The sequence below is a fragment of the Sciurus vulgaris genome (genome assembly GCF_902686455.1).
Source record: "Sciurus vulgaris genome assembly, chromosome: 15".
Classification (NCBI taxonomy): Eukaryota; Metazoa; Chordata; class Mammalia; order Rodentia; family Sciuridae; genus Sciurus; species Sciurus vulgaris.
Genome location: NC_136476.1, coordinates 47,961,387 through 47,979,181, shown reverse-complemented (window position 1 = coordinate 47,979,181; position 17,795 = coordinate 47,961,387). Strand labels below are relative to the sequence as shown.

The following is a 17,795-nucleotide window of genomic DNA, read 5'->3' as shown; positions in this document are numbered from 1 at the left end:
CTCATATCGGTGAGAAGACACCCAGAGTTCTCCAAGGGGCACACCTCTGCTTAGAGATGGCTCAGACAAGCCCACAATTCATTTGCAGCTCCCAACATAACCATAAAGCAAGACTAAAAAGAAAGCAATTGCTCTCATATAGCTATCAGAATAGGGACTAGATATTTCTCATGAAGCCCCCTTATTGTGTTATGATGAAGACGTCTAGGAAAAATACATTCTTACTTGAACCACCACAAACTTCTGTTTAAGGATTTTCCATAGTGTTTTCTGTAGTGATTATTTTGAGAAATGGGTGGAGGAAGGCTGAATCACAGCCTCTTGGCCAAGGAAAAATTTAACACTGTGGTAGAACTAAGAATGAGTGGTTCATTTTCCTAAAGGATTCCAACACTCATCTGTGGCTTTGATAATGTCATAAACTTGCATTTGCCTTTGTTGTTTTGTTTAGATGTTAGTTTAACAGTCATTTTCCAACATCAATAACTGAGGAGTTAATAGAAGTGTCAGAATGCTGTCATGAGGCAAAGTGGTGTTACTAGACAGTCTGCTGGGGCTATAAATGAAGAAGCAAAATTGTCAAATCATTATGTGCTATGATTCCAAATTTTATATTATAAGCATACCACATATGTTTAGAGTATATATCAGTTGATAAGATATACATCTGTGTATCTACCTATTTAACTATCTAGATATTTCTGAGACCTGTGATTTCCATGATTTTGTACCATTCTTTCTATGTAAAGACTTGATTATGACATAGTGAATATAATTTCAAAGAACAGTCTTCTGGTTATGACCTGAAAATATATTTAGATTCCTAAAAAACATCCAGAAAGCATAAAGAAACCAAAAGCTCATTATGTAGATTTGATCCTTGAGAATTTTCTAGGAGGAAATATTCAACGTATTCATGAGAAGTTTTAATATACAGAGCCCAAACTATGGATTTCACTATTTAAGTATGCCACAAACAATAGAATTATAGGAGATGTTCTTAAACTTTTTTTTCATGAATTCTATATGGATAGCTGGTAAAACCAATAGGCTCCCTTACTAGAACAATTCTTTTAAATACACATATATCCATAGGATTACAAAATAAAATAATTGTATCACACTATTAAATATTTAAAAATTCAAATATGTAATTCAATGACACATCACAATAAAATTACTATATGATAAGGTGACATATTTAAAATATTGATAATTTAAACTTGATAGTTTTGTATTTGTATTGTTTTGGGAGCCTGAAACCAAAGCTTGAGGATGCATATACTCTACACTGAGCTACAACCCCAGTCCTAAATTTTATTTTTTCAAGACAATCCTATGGGACATTTTCTTGTAGTTAAAGTGTCTGTGTGTCTTATAGCAGTTAGCACTTATTTTAGGAAAGTTAAGAATTGACACTTGAACTTTCTTGTTCTAAAAATAAATAAAGTAGTTGTAGAGCATTTGAATGCAGCATAGCTATTCATATCATCACGGTGAGAATACATGATTTGAAGATTTAGTTGATAAATGTCTGGTAAGTGTGGAATTTTCCTAGTTTTTGAAAGCTCTTATGTTAAATAAACATTTACAGACTAGAAGACTAGATTTACCTGTGATCTGGAATTTTACTTAATAACTATGAAAACCTCAATTTAGTTATAAGCATAAATTACATGTGGGACATCTCTAATGTAGAATAGAAACAAACAAATTACATTTATAGAAACTTGACCATAGAATAGAAATATTTATAACATTTTTTGGTGATTACATCATAGTTATTTTTCAATAATCTGTTTGGCCATCTATGTTCTTAAGAAATTCAGGAAAATTATTAATTGACTGTCACTGAAAATAAAAGTATAATTTTTTTTTTTTGGCCAATGTTCAAGGTCTACCTGGATTTGGTATGTGAACTCCTTGGGGAGATCTGGTGAATGCCAAGAATAATGCAAGAGTAAGTGAAAAAAAAAAAAAAAAAAAAAGGCAACTATTGAAATTTAGTAGGATGTCAATATATTAGCAAATTTTCCTAAAGTATTCAATAATTTACTATTATATATTTCATCAGCTTACAATCCACATTTGTCTAAAATCATAGTATTCTTTTATATATTTTTAGTGACAAATAAAAATGCCTTAAAAAGTCTAGAACTACTGAAGAAAAATACTGAAAAATAGAGTCTAAGGTAGTGTAAAGTCAAGTCAAAATTTAATTTAACGATTCTGGCACTGCTTTTTCAGAATTATTAATTTAGGCTAAAATAAATCTGGTTTGCTTCCTAATTAAATTTTCTTCTACTTCTGCCACCACATTTTTCACCTGGATGAATCTTAGCTGATGGAAGTGTCCAGAATTTGTCAGGAGACCTGGTACAGAAGCAGAGCGCCAGGACTTGTCAATAGACTTGCCGGCTTCAGGTGGAGGGCAAATAATCTGATAAACTAATAGCAGAACTTCAACATTCCAGGCAAGGCCTCATCTCCATTTATGGAGAAGTTTCCAGTCACCAGATTTTGAAAAGCTAAATATTGTGGCTACTAGGGGATGCAGGATGTCTACCCAGAAAGGAAATATCATAACACAGAAGACAGAAGATTGTCCATGAAGAATAAAAATCAAATTAGTTTTTAGTTTTATAAATAGAGGGCTAGAGAGAAGACAAATAATATTACTTAAGACTACCTTTATCTATGGATTACTGCCATAGGAAATGATAGTGTGTAAAGAACAGAATCTGAGTGTGAACCAGGCACACCGTGAAGGCCCTGGAGAGGCTCTGATACAGCAGTGAACCCAGAAGAAGCACTAGAACCCTGTGAACTAAAAATGCATAGTTAAGAATTAAGTTCAATCTAGTGACCAGTGCAACAACATGACAGTGATGCACTGATAGAAGTTATCAGACTTTTCAGAAGGAATCTTCAAAAAGAGTAATTGTAGGGCAAGCTTAGAATTCAGGGAAGCTTGGACAATTTTTCTCATAACCAAAATACATTTTCTCAATCTAGTTGTCTGCTGGCTAAAATTCTAAATTCTCTGTATGTGTTTTGAAAGCAATTTATCAAATGCCACTATGCAAATAGCACTCTGTTAACCCAGTGCATACAAAGATAATTGGTCTATTAACCTGGATTTGAGTAACTCAAAGCTTAAAGGTAATAAGTTCTAAAATTGAAGCGTGGAGCATCTAAAGTGCAAAACATGGATGCAAGTTCTGATACCACCTTACTGAAGACGAGTTCCATTTCCCCAGGTGATGAAGTTTAAACATGGGAGAAACGCTGAGGCAAGCATAGAAAGGAAATTTTATTTAAAGAATAGTAACATAGACTTCTCTCAGGAGGAAGAAGAGGGACCTAACTTGTATCCAAAGAAGTGGGAGTGTACTGCCCCTTTAAAAAAATTAATTTCTCTTTGTTCTCCTGACCTCTTCCCCCTTATTTCTCCCCATCCCGTGTAAGAGACCAGTGTTGGGGGGGGGGGGGGGGTGACAGTGTGAAGGGGAGGGTGAATGTACCAAAAGGTGCGAAGCAAACGGGCAAGGTGGGAGGGTCAAATGGTGGAGTGATCCAGGCAGTAAGGTAAAGCTGAGAGGTATCAATTAGTAACTCTTAAAACTCCCTGTAGGGAGGAACAATTTCTGGGGCAGGTTACCTTAGTAACAGGTAGGAATAGGAGCAGTGGGAGGGGCTTTGGGAGGAGGAGGGGGAAAGGGCAGCTTTTGATTTGATTTTCTTTCCAACCAGCGCCCACCTTCCTGATAGGACCCAATTATTTATTATCTGTAGTGACTGTCTTTCTGCTCCCTAACTTCAGTACCCTCTTTGTACTCAATCCAAGGTCAGATATCACATGAACATTTGAACAGATAAGCAGAACTTTAGATCTGAGGCTCCAAGGATGAGTTAGTTTTTTCCAACTATGTAAAGCAAGTAGATACATTTTACAAAAGTGGAATACAGATAGATACGTTTTACAAAAGTGGAATAATGCATGCAGGACATTAGAAAAAGGAAAGATTACCATGAATTACTGACTATGGAAGTTGCAGTTTGAATGAATTTGAATTCCCTCTCCAGCACATTTCCATTGGAGAAGGATGACAACACTGGTTTCCGTAATATAAAGGAAATGGAAAAGAAAAAACAGTACATAGTGGGAAGCATGTTTCTTCCTCTTACAATACTGTTTTGTGTTGTCCTCCCCATAAATCAGAAAATTTTGGCTTAAAACTGCATGTCAAATAATATCAGAAATGCCTAACTCAGATTCAAAAAATATATTTTACTTTTAAATTTTCAAAACAATGTCTCATCAATTGAAAAGCTAAGGAAAAAAATAGGAAGAGTTTAAACAGCTATTATAACAAGTGGAACATATCCACAACCAACTGAATTTTTCTCCTTTATTTTAAAAACAGGCAATGATTTTTTTTTCCTACTTCACAGTATTCAACTTGTGCTGCCCTTGAATTTGTAAAGGTAATAAGAAAGAAAAGATATAGGCTACTCATTAAGAGCATATATAGCTTCTTGATCAGGATGAATCTTGGTAATTCCACTTTCGGCTGATGGCCTTGCATGGCAGACTAATTGCTGGCTATAAAGGTTGCACTCATTATGCTACACTTACCAACCCCTGGGGAAAAATGTTATTTTCCTAGCCACCATGCTGCCTAATACTGATTTTTTAAAACAGTCCCATTGATTTGTACAGATTTTGTAATTTGTGTCTTTCCTTTTTATACTCTCCACCTCTCTAGACTTTTAATGTGTGTTTTATGCCTTATCATTTAGTCAAGTCACGATCTTGGGACTATGGATGAGCTCAAGGTGTTTAATTGTTGACCTTGCTGAATCCTACTGTGTGAAATCTGGTTGTCAGAAGAATGAAATCACAGCAGTGGAAAAGAGAGTATGGATTATATACAACTGTAGTCAATTGCTTTCTGAGGTAAGAAATCTGAACTCTTAGGGCCCATAACATTGATTGAGGCTTTCCTCCTAGAAGGATGGTGCTGTACCCATAAAAAACAGAGGATGAGTTGCATAAACTATCCTCCCCTGTGAAGAGAAAAAGATTAGTTCATGTTGGAATGAAGAGAGTATACTCTCAATTTTTCATGTTATTTGAGAAAAGTTTTAATGCTTTTTAGAATTGAACACGTGTAAACAAAACACGTTTTCTACATAATAAAAGGCACCTTCTTTCTCTGTGTGGTATTCAAAAAAAAAACAAGAGACTGATAAATAATTTCAGAATGATTATTTTCCTCAGTGATTATGAAATAGAGGACAGGAAGAGTTAGTTTCAGGAAAGGAAGCCAAAAGCAGAAAAAATAGTGATACAGTACAAATAAAATAATTGCATTAAGAATGTCCCTTGGGGCCCTCTTTAAGTTAAAATGTTTAGAAAAGTGTGAACTGAATCTATTTTCACAATTATGTATATATTTTAAATAGCTTTTTAAAAAATCATGCTTTAGTTTTTCTTACTGCCTAGATTCTCTACTATTTTCTTAAACTATTTAGAAGATTTTCTCAGTGAAAATGGCACACATTGTTTTATTTAGGTACAAAGATCTAACACTGTAATTTTTACTTTATTGTAACGCAAGGACTATTTCAAAAGAATTTTAGAACAATGTGAAAATTATGGTTTATCATTTTTTCTCAGAAAATAGAATTTTAAAATAAACTCACTTTTGTGCTTAAAAATAAATATAGAATCTATATCCTCTGACCAAGCAGCCAAATTGATGGAGTGTTATATTCAATAATCAATCACAATATACACAATACAAAAATAACAATTCTAGGAGATATTGCTTACAATGATGCATAATAGCATTTTTTCATTATATGATTAATTCTTATTAAAGAATACCAATTGGGTGTAATTTATACTATTTAATTAGCAATGTAAAACTTCATCCCCATGGTTTTAAGTGATAAGAGTTTAGAAACATCCTTTAGCATTGGAGACTCTTAAAATAAATCTTAATATGAGATCGCTTCTTCAGAAGGTTTCATGCAGTACATCTTCTGCAAAGAGGAGAGAAAATGATCTTTCTGTCCTTCCCTAGTCAGTGATGAAAACCTGGGTAAGTGGTGAGTCATTGATTAGGTAACTGGTGGTCTCCACAGCGTCTGACATTTAGTTTACAAAGCCAGGCTTCCAAATGCTTCATAGCATGATGGAAACCGACAGTTGGGATAATTCAATGCTGCCATTCATTCTTCTGTTCGTTTAACAAATTTGTATTCTTCATCAAGCTGTGTGCTGGGTTTTGAGAGTGCCTAAAAGAAAGATAAGTAGCTTGTCTTCAAGAAACTCTGCCTACTTTTAGAAAAAAATTATATAAAAATATTTTAAACTGACAAATGGCATAAAAGAACATATAGGACAGAGAGATGAATTAGAGGAGAAGTTAGGACAGGTGACAGATTATTTGTGGGGGAGGACTAGAGATTGAACTCAAGGGTGCTTTACTACTGAGCTTCATCCCCAATCCTTACTCACTAAGTTACTGGGGCTGGCCTCCAACTTGCAATCCTCCAACCTCAGCCTCCCAAACTGATGGGATTACAAGTATATGCCACCATCCCTGGTTTAACAGGTATGTTTTAATAAAAACAATTGTTAACATTGCTTGAGAACTGTTGTGGCAAACAAAGGAACATTAAAGAATTACCATGGTAGCAATTAACCACTCAGGCTGAGAAAACAGAAGAAAAAGGCATAAATGATTATTTAAAAGCCCAAAAGAAGGACATTGTGGATCTGGAATTCTGACTTCTAAGGAGCAAGTACTTCAGACCTGCGACAATACCCCAGATTTCAAAGGAAAGGGCATCATGGATATGGAACTCAGATTTGAGGGAGGGGTACCAAAAAGATGGTTCTAGTGTTTACAAGGGAACACGGTGAGGCTGGTTCTGGGATTGTAGGACAAAACAGATGCCAAAATCAAGTGCCATTACTAAAGTGAATTATTAATATCCAAGTCATAGTGCACTGACCCTTCTCATCTTCTAACTTGAGTTATCTCTACTGCCTCCAGTGGCAGAAAATAGTAGAAAGACAAGTAGCAAATCCAAAACATGGCTTTTAGAATCCTTGCTGAGCGTAGAAGAGTGAGTTTTAATGAGAGAATCTGAGTAACAACACTTTATTAAGTGATACGCTGGGTAGGTTTAAGAAAAGGAAGGGAAAGTCTAACAAAAGGGTATCCTGAGCTCAAGGTCAGAAGAGAATGTTCTAGCATGGGGCAAGAAACTTGGTAGGAGCAGGAGGAAGGCTCTCGTGGAAAGGGAAGTTTCACAAGATGGGAAAACTAGAGTGTGACCTACCAAGAAAGATTTATATTTGAAAGAAAATGCAAATAAAACTGGGTAGAGCAATGAAGTGAAAAATGGAGAAAATCAGACAGTAATTTGGATACATTTCACTATACAACGACTGAAGTTTGTAAGTGAGGTTGGTGCTATGAGATCAATATCAGTTAAAGAAGACTAATGTTTCAGGTCTCAGGATGAATCAGAAGGAAGAGGGGGAGAATTAATTAGAGTCAAGTAACGGAACTACTGTCATAATACAGACATTTTATAGAATTAGTCAATGCTGACAAACCCGAACCATTTATAAAAGAAAATTAACCTGACATTCAAAATTGTTGAATATAAATGAAGACTAAGGACAAGGTCTTACATAGGGAACCATAGTGCACATGATTTATTATTTTAAACTTAAGGTGAATAAATACACTTGCATTTTGGGTACCAAAAATTTAGTTTGTAGTCATCAACAAGTGAAGTGACCACTTTGATAATAAAAAATTAATAAATTCCTCAAGCGTATATTTTGAAAGAAGAGTTCATGTGAAAATGGTCAGATCCTACAGAGACACCCTCTCAAGGTGGGAGAAGAAAAAGGGAAGTAAATCAAAGACTCCAAAGGAATTTTGAAAAGAAGTATCATGTGGAGCCAGAATGAGGATAGCATTTCAAACTAGGAAAGGCTGTTCAGTTTCTACCACGGTGAACAATCATCAAAGAACATGAAAGAACATGAGGTCTGGAAATGCAATCTATTTTTTCTAGAAGATGATGTAATCATCGAGAGATCAATTTCTATAGAATGTAAGGTTAGATCCAAAGTATAAAGTATTGCATTTGAAAAGTCATGCCAAGTGAAAGAAGTCAGATTCAGAGAGCCAAGGGTTCAGATGTTCTCTCTTCTATGTGGAAGCTATCTGGAAATAAGGAATTTAAAAGGTGGGGTGTTGGAATCTCATGAAAATAGAAGGGAGAACATTGGTCCTCCCCAGGGATCCCCTCCAGGAAGGGAATAAAGGGAGAAGGAGGGAAGGAAAAGGGAGGAAAAGAAGGAAAAAATTGATCAAACTATGTTATGTGCATGTATGAATATATCACAATGAATTCCACTTTTAGATATAATTATAAAACAACTAATAGATGAAAGACCAATAAAGTAGAGGAAGGAGGTAGGGGGGGATAGTACTGAGGACTAAAATGAAGAAAATTATGTTATATATATTTATAAATATGTCAAAATTAGCCAAAGTTTTAAAATGAACTTTTCTTCTTTATATGTGGACTATTATAAATCTAAATACATATTAGCATTTATTTTTACAGAAATGTTATTAACTGCTCTATAATCTTGCCCTTTTAAACATAGCATATATTATCTCATTTGAGCTTCATGTTTACAAATATACATTATACTTCTTAAAACGACCAGGGTATTAACTTTAAGAGATGAAGTAACATAATGAGGGTAACAAGTGTAATATGTGTTAAAATCCTCATATATGTTTATGGGCTCGTGTACTTCTCACATTTTATTTTTTATGATTTTGAACATTTCCTTATGAATTGACTTGTATTTAATTTGTATTATCCTTCTTTACTTGAGCCAATATTGAGATCCATATTAAGATTAAAATACAAAAAATACCCTTCATACATTTAGAGTTTGAACATATATTTTTCCACCTGCTTTTTCAATCTATTTCTATTTTTATATTTCAAACTAAATTCTCTTAGATAGCATGCACTTGGAAATATGTTTTATTTTGTCTGATGATATCTATTTTTAATAAGACTATTAAGTAGGACAAAAGTTATCTATATTTAATAGGATAACTTGCATTTTGTGGAATTACTGATGATATTTGAAGATTCCATCTGATTATCATTTCTATGTTCCTCATCTCCTGCTTTCTACTAAATACATTTAAAAAATTAGTGTTCTGTTTTAATTTCTCTACTGGTGCTTTTAGCTATCTCTGAGTATTTTAACTGATAATGTACAGATTATAATATTTTTTCTTATCAGAATGAAATTATAAGTTAAATCATTCTTCATGTAAAATATAACAAATCTTGCATAGCTCAATTTCCTTTAAGCTACCACATTCTCTAGTTATACTCTTCAAATTACTTATATCTACCTAAGTTATAAACCTCAGAATAATTTTAATTAAACTGTCCACTGACTTTAAGATAAATTAAAAGATGAAAAAATTTCATATTCTTTTAAATTTATTTGCCCAGGAATATGTTCCTTTTAGTGAGATTCTTTCCTTTCTGTAAATGTATGTTTCCATATACTTAAGCTAATATCTTTCTCTTGGGTGCAAAGAAGTCCTTTCAAATTTCTAAATATTCTAATTGGGTAGCTATGATTTTTTTCCTGCTATTGTTTATCTGAAAAAGTATTTTTTCTTCATTTTTAAAGAATATGTTCATAGGATATTTAATACATGCAGTTCTTACATGATTCTGATATGAATGTATTTGTTACCATAGTCAGTTAAATAATATCATTCCCACAAAACTTGATTCAAATTTCAGTTATCACAGTGTACTAACTGTAATGACATAAAGGACAAATTTCTTTGCTTTCCATCAGTCTACAAAGCACTAGGGTGAATAATAGAGATACATCATGATTATTGACTAATCACATCACAGGGCATTTGGGGAGTAAAACCAGTAGTTGTATTGCCTTCTTGTCTCTCAGTGTTAAACTCATGATATTCTACAAAACTTGGTACTCAAGAAAGGAATTGGTCAACAAAGGTGGTATTTCACCAAAGAAGTCATGTGGTACGATGTTTGAAGTGAAATTTGAGTTGAACATAAAAGGAAGAAGTAAGAGAAGAAATAAGTGACTGCCAGAATGTTGACACTGCTGTCATTCAAGAACCTCTAGATATGCAGCCAGTGAAGAGATTTACAGATATCTTAGCATCAAAATTGAAAAACTATTATTACAGGATGATTCCAAAGCCTTTCTTTAAATGTGGACATCAAAATTCCACCTAATAATTTCATGAAAGCTATAGAAAATATTTTAGAAAAGTGTACATACATAATCTTCTACATACAGATTCAAGAACTCATGCAAAAAACAAAGTCCAGTTAAAAAATACAAGAAAAAAATTAAAAAGAAAAATCAAACAAATCTGGAAATTGAACTCTTTTTTCATTTATTGGGCTATCTACTTACTATTTTTAATTTTTTTTAATTGTAGATGGACATAATACCTTTATTTTGTTCATTTATTTTTATGTGGTGCTGAGGATCACACTCAGTGCCTCATACATTCCAGGCAAGCGCTCCACCACTGAGCTACAATCTCAGCCACCTTACAGTCTATTTTAAACATTGTGAATCCTCTTCAATGAAATGCATGCATACATTCACACATACAAAAGAAAAGTAAATTTTTAAAAATTGGACCAAATGTTGATAAACCACATTTAAAAAAATGAAGTTATTTAAATACATAATTGGTATAAAAGTGATACTTGGACTCTTAATTGTGTAGATTTAGAAGTACACATTTTCAACTGCTTCCAGGAACTCTAGGGTTCCTTGAGGGCTGCTGCTCCCTCAGGAATCCTGGTTAAAGGTAGCTAAAAATACTGGTCCCTTATACCTTTTAAACCTGAGCATATCATGTACTTTAAACAGCAGGATCCCTGTTTCCATTTTAGTTGAATAAAAGCTATCATTGTAAAAAATAAATAAAACAATTAAAAAAAAAACATTTGCAGTAGTAATGCAGATTCTAATCTGAATAACCTGAGCATACTTTAAAACATTAGACACCATCACACCATGATGTGTTTGACTGTGATTATGAAATGGCTCAGCTAAATTCCACCTCTGCACTACCACCCACAGGCAATGTGAAGAGTACATGGTCTAGGATGATTTATGTTACTTCTTAAATTGATAAACTCTGAGAGCTCATTCATTTCCAATTAGTATCCTTAAAGAAATCAGTAAGCTTCTCCTTAAGTAACCAGCAAGCAGCAAGAATGAACTCAGCAATCAAGTCTCACAACTACACTATTTTGTCAGTTTTTAACTTCCCTGATCAAATAAAATATGCTCTCTCTCCAGGATGTGCATGCCATTAACCACTGACTGTAATACTGTTGAAAATGATCACGAAGCATTGGTACACTATTATAATTCAAAAGTCTTATTTCATTATATGTAGTCCACCTTATCAAATTATCATGATGCCTCAGTTAGCTGTTGTTTACCCTAATAAGAGAATTTATTGTAATTAAATCTCCATCTCATATTTGTAAAAACAGATACAATTTGGGTTAGCAAATTAATTCCTATGAAATGACTAAAAAATGACTAATACAGGGAAAGTTCACAGGGTAATTTCCCCAGGTGCTTTTTATAGATTCATATTTTCTCTATATTGTGTGTGTACATATGTGTTCTCATTGGATATGATATGGAGACATATAGTTTCTCACTCTCTTTTGCATATGTGTGATGTTATATGTGCTATGATATGGATATGAGGTGTCCTCCAAAATTTCATCTGTAAGACAATGCAAGAAGGCTTAGAGGTTAAGGGTTATTAGACCCTTAACCCAATCAGTGAATTAATCCTTCAATGGGGATTTACTGAGTGGTAACTAAAGGCAGGAGAGGTGTGCTAGAAGACATGGGTCTTTGTGGGTGAGCCTCTGGGGTATATATTTTGTGAGCTGAGCTTTCTGATCATCATGTGAGTCACTTCTTTCCACCACACTCTTTCACCAGGATATTCTGCCTCACCTAGAACACTGAGGCATGGAGCCAGCTGTCTATGGACAGAGACCTCTGAAACCATAAGCCCCCAAATAAACTTTTCCTCCTTTAAAATTGTTACTGTACAGTCTTTTAATAACAACAATGGAAAAGGTGACTCAAACAATATGTATGCATGTACATGTTTGTATACATATATGCTCTCACATGCATGCCTCCTACTGCATAGGAATAGAGTTTTGTGTATAAACACACATACAATTTAAACTCTTCAATTCTAATTCAAGTAAGTAGAAAATAAGCTATGCTTGACATTAATAATTGTCATATTAATATGAATATGACATAGCCAAATTTTAAATCACATATTTTAGTCTTTCCTTTTTTTCTTAGAAAATTTCATATTTTACTATAATACATTATATTCATAAAGTATATTTGAGAACATGTATCTTTTAACTTTGAAAGCCATTTTGGGTATAAGCCTTGTTCATCATATAATTCATCATCCAATCATTTTTGAAAAGCACAATTTGCTTGTCATTTGATCATGAGTTTTTTGTTTTGTTACCTGTGCTTGGAATTGACATAATGGTCTTGGCATGCTAGGCAAGCAAGAACTGTGCCAGTGAGCACCACCTCCAGACCCATCGTGAATTTTGTATATTTTAAAATGTTTTAGACTGTATGGTGTTGTACATCATTTAATCTTGCTCTGTTTTATCTGTTCTAATAATGGGTCCTTTATTACATATGAAAATATGCATAAAGCAATAACTATAAAATGCAAATGCTTATTGAGTTATAAAAACTCTTTATATAATATGGTACAAGTTCCTTGTCAGATATATTTATGGTGAATATTTCATACCATTCTAAGTCTCATTTTAATTTACTCAGTAGTACCTCTTGAAGAACAATTTCTTAATTTTCATAAACTTTTATTTATTATTTTTATAGCTTGTTCTTTTTTGTTCAAAAAAAATTCACTCTCTGGAATCACAAAGACTTTTTGTATGTTCTCATCTATAATCTATATGATTTTGGTTTTTACATTTAATTCTGAGATCCAGCTTGTATTTATTTTCAAGTATAATGTGAAGTAAGAGTCAATGTTCATTTTATTCTGTGTGGGAATCTAGTGTTCTCAGCACCATTCGTCAAAGAAATTTCCTTTTCTTTATTGGATGTGATACTATGCTTAAGACAACTGAAAAGCCTACATGCTTTGGTAGGATAACTAAAATAAGGTATATTCTTCATTCATAAGTTTGTCACATCTGTTACCATAAGATGCTGGGGGGTTTTTTGTTACAGCCTTATTGCTGGAATAAGGTATGGTAGAAGCTAACTCCAGAGGGTAAAAATAAAAATGAATGCAGTCATTGGGTGAAGAGTAGGGGAAATGTTTGAGGTGGTAATTATTGATCATTGCATCAACTTGCCTTATGTGAACAGTCTTCCTGAGACCTATGGCCATTGAGATCCAAAAAACACTGATGACAAGCAGCAGATACTAATTTGCTTCACTAAAGAAATGTCCATATCCTCAAATGTCCAAGAAACGCTTGTGTGACTCATGTACTATTTATCATTACTTATTTTATGTCATCCATTACATGAGCAACACTAAGGATTGCATTCTTCAAATAGGCTTGATGTTTCTAAACTGTCCTGAGTTCCACTTGTTTTCTCTTGCTACAGTTGGCACTCTATATTTGATCATTTTTACTTACTTCTGAGATTGGTAGAGGGTATCTCCACTAGCCTTTCACCTCCCTTAAAGTAATATTATTTCTCAAGGTCATCATATATAGAAGTTCTGTCTCATTTTGGATAAATATTCATGTTACTTATTTTATTGATTTTCTCAGTATTTATATCTTAACAGTCATACTCCATGGTACCAAAAATTAACCTATGGCAATGAAACTAAGCCAGACAAGGAGTTGCATCATAGAACTGTCTCCTGAAGAGGAGAAAGAGAAAATGATAGAATAAAAACTGAGGAATACTATGATAAAATGGTATTAGAAATAAAAAGAGAATCCTGCCTCTTATAAAAAGAGAATTGTGACAGATGGAGTATTCAAGGACATTTTCAGCAAAGACCGTGATACTATCACAGTAAAGAATCTAGTTTTTCTTTTCTACTCTAAACTCTTCTTTCCTTATTATTCCATTCACTATTTGATACTTGATATCCTATGGGACTCTTACCTCATATGTATAAATTTTTTACTAAGGTTTCTACTTATGTTAATATATAAATTGAATAACTTTTTGTCATATACTGTGTTAAGTATTTTTGTCATGTATTTATGTAAAAGATAGTTCACTTTTTATAATTTCAATATTAACTATTATGTATTGTTTTATAGCTACTTTGGTTACATTTTACAGTTGTATTTGTTATAAGTACATATACATAAGTAATTTTTTATAATACATACTATATTTTACTACTTCTTGGTTATAGGTGAGAAAATAATTTCAGAGAAACTGGTTTGTTCAAAATGATGACATAAGGCATAGAAAAGATTCAAACCCAAGACTACATGACTTTGGTTTTCTGTTTTAACCATTATTCACATTGGAATCTTAAAAGTGTTTCTCATTAAATAGGGCCCTTTTTCTCCATCCAAATTTCAATTCACAGAGAAATGAAACAAGAAATAAAAGACAGGAGTTAGCATATAATCTTTACATCATTAAAAAAATAAAAAGCAGGTGGGAGGAGCAGTTTCCTGGAGAGCTGCCATGCCTGCTGCCTGAATCAGCAGCGATACAGGCTGTACGGGTTGATGGTCTGGCTTAGCCACAGAAAAACCCAAGGCCAGCAAAAGACCTCAACAATCAAGGCCAGGCTCTGCCCCAGAGAAGCAAGAGAGATACCACTTCTCCTCAAGGTAAATAAGAAGGTTAATTGCTGTAAGCTCCTCCTCTGGGGCAGAGTATGTTGGGGAAAGACCTGGGAAAAAAAATCTCTTGATTGAAATCAGTTAATGAGGAAAAGCAGTCCCATCTTAACACTTTACCTTGGGAAGTTTGACATAAAAGAAAACAATTTCTTACTGAAGAAAAATATTTGTTCCTGAAAATTCTGTGTGAAATACATTTGATGAAAGGAACATTCTTAAATTCTAAGGGGCTTAAAACTCTTGAATGATGGTTCTCATGCAAACTCTTTTGAGGGAAAAATATCCCATTTCTTATTCTCTGAGAACATATTGAGTAAAAACAATTAAAGGAAAATGAATAATATTAATTGCTTAAATAACTGTGATATTTTTATTAGCTATATATTACATTTTTATATTTGTTTAGACAAAATGAAAATATTTTTTAAAAAATAGTAAAAATCTTGAAACTGATGAACTACTGCTTTTCTCAGAGAAAACACAAATTTCCTATTTTTGGAGGGTGCTAAAATTATTTCAGCAAGCATTATTTATGAACATTAGGAAATAATAAATGAATCTATAATGAAGTTATTTCAATATTGCAATTAATAATTCTCTTCCTTTCTTTAACACTTCTGGTATTGCTATACTAAAAACTCTGCAGGAGGTTAAAGAGAACCCTTTGAAGAGTAGGGTAATCAGTACTGAACTCTTGCCTTGGACTGCCTACTGTGGAGACTGTTCCTCACCACACATAAACACCTCAAAAAAATATTTTCCCCAGATATTAATTTTTTGTCCTTTTAGTAGTCACTAAATTTGGATTCAAACCTATTTGTATTGGAATTTGATTCCACTTGACCCAAAATCTTCATTTAATTAGCAGTGTCCTTCCACGGAGATCACGAGGTATCTTTGAAAATGAAGGTAAAAATGAAGAAAATGAAAAATAATTTGAACAATGAATCTATAATCACCCTATAGTCAATAATTGTGCTGAATTTTAGTTGACTATTTGACAAGTAATGTGCATCCCACCTTAAGTGAAACACAGCCTTTATTCACCAGTAGTTAATATTCTGTTAAATAATCAGTTTTACTCAGTTTCTCTATATCTAATGTTCTCCATGTCAAAATAAGACAAACATCTAGAAATATATGGAATAAAGTGGGAAAATAAGGATGCACAATGGTGCTATTCTGGAGGCTGAGGCAGGAAGATGGCAAGTCCAAGGTCGACCTTGTCAACTTAAAGAGACCTGTCTTAAAACAAAAAGGGCAAGAGGTGTGCTTGCCTAACATGTCCTCAGAGAGCCAACCCATAGTTGTGTGAGCAAATAGTTACACTGAAGCTCGTTTTCTTTCTCCCACCCACAGGCAACACTTAAACCACTTACCAAGAAAAAATAGGTAAGAACTAATAATCAAAGTTGACACACACATGGATGTTACATAAAGTTATAAAAATCTTACTATTAAACAATAATTTTTGGCCCTTTTATTTGGATGGAGGAAAGGAGTATAAACCCCCTCCTGTTCAGTCTTTTCCAGGTCTACCTTTCTTTTACCCCAGCAGCAGTGTTTTTCTCAGGCATATTTACTACATATTTGTATACTGTCCAATATTAACTGGGAGTAGTTTTCTGGTATTTCTATTTTTATATGGCATTATAGAGTCATTTCTTTCATGATTCCATCATAATTTGAAATTTATCCATGTTGATGATAGTTACTATAACTCAGTAAATTAAAATGATTATTTTTTCATGAGCATAGTATTGTGAAATATTACTAGATTTTGTTAATAAACACTGAGATTATAGTCACCACTAGCCACATGTGTATCATAAAATTCAGTGCTCATTCACATTAACCACATTTCAAATGCTTTACAGGTATGTATTATACAATGGTTTTTATTCAAAAGCGCATATATGAAACATAGTGAAATGTGTTGAAACAAGCTAAGCTATGATGTAGTTCCAGCTTTCTACCTACTTAGCCAGTCAACAATTTCAGTGACTCATGGCCTCTTATCTTTCTCTTATGCTGCTAAATATCAGCACTATTGACTTATTACTCAGAAACTCATCTTCAAAGTGAAGTGCAGGTGCCTAGTGTTGAATATCACCATTGGCTATTTTGGATCTGCTGAAGATGAGTTCCTAGAGGCTCCTTGATTTAACTTTGCAAGACACTTTATAGATCTCTGAGTCTTTTCACACATCTCTGAGTCTATACACATCTAGTATTCCCACATTACTCCTGATGCTAACCAGGGCCTTACTGAAGCACCCACTGAACATGAGTGCCACCTGCATCCATGCCACCTACCCACATTGATGTTCCCTTCTGAAGCCTCAGGTGTTTTTTTTATTTTTATTTTTGATATAAGAACATGGTTAAATTATAAAAGACTGTTGTCAATGAATTTTGTTAGAATTTTGATTTTTTAAAGTTTCTACTATTATTTTTAATCTCGTTTTTATTTTTTGTATATTTCCCAGTATACTTCTTTTTGCCAAAGGTAGTATTTTATAGTCAGTTTAATAAGGATTTTTTGGTCTTGAGATATAGTAATATTCCAATATTCACTAATATTCACGAATAATTTTGTCTCCGAATATATCTTTTTTTTTTCCTTCTCACTACTACATGAGTGTTTAGCTTGATATAAACTTCTGAGTGGTCAGTTATATTTTAGCAGTAAACCAACTATATAATGGCACTATTTGCAAGCATTGACTGCAGTAGGAAAGACATGTCAGTTTAATTACTGTTCCTCCATA

The 17,795-nt window shown here is 33.3% G+C and overlaps 1 long non-coding RNA gene across 1 annotated transcript in view; it reads left to right on the top strand.

The window, feature by feature from the left end:
- The first annotated feature begins 1,458 nt into the window (after positions 1-1,458).
- Positions 1,459-17,795, top strand: part of LOC306645080 — an 83,221-nt gene continuing 66,884 nt past the window's right edge. The window contains exons 1-2 of the long non-coding RNA XR_013759536.1: positions 1,459-1,537; positions 1,896-1,960. This is a non-coding gene — a long non-coding RNA (uncharacterized lncRNA). The remainder of the gene's footprint in view (positions 1,538-1,895; positions 1,961-17,795) is intronic.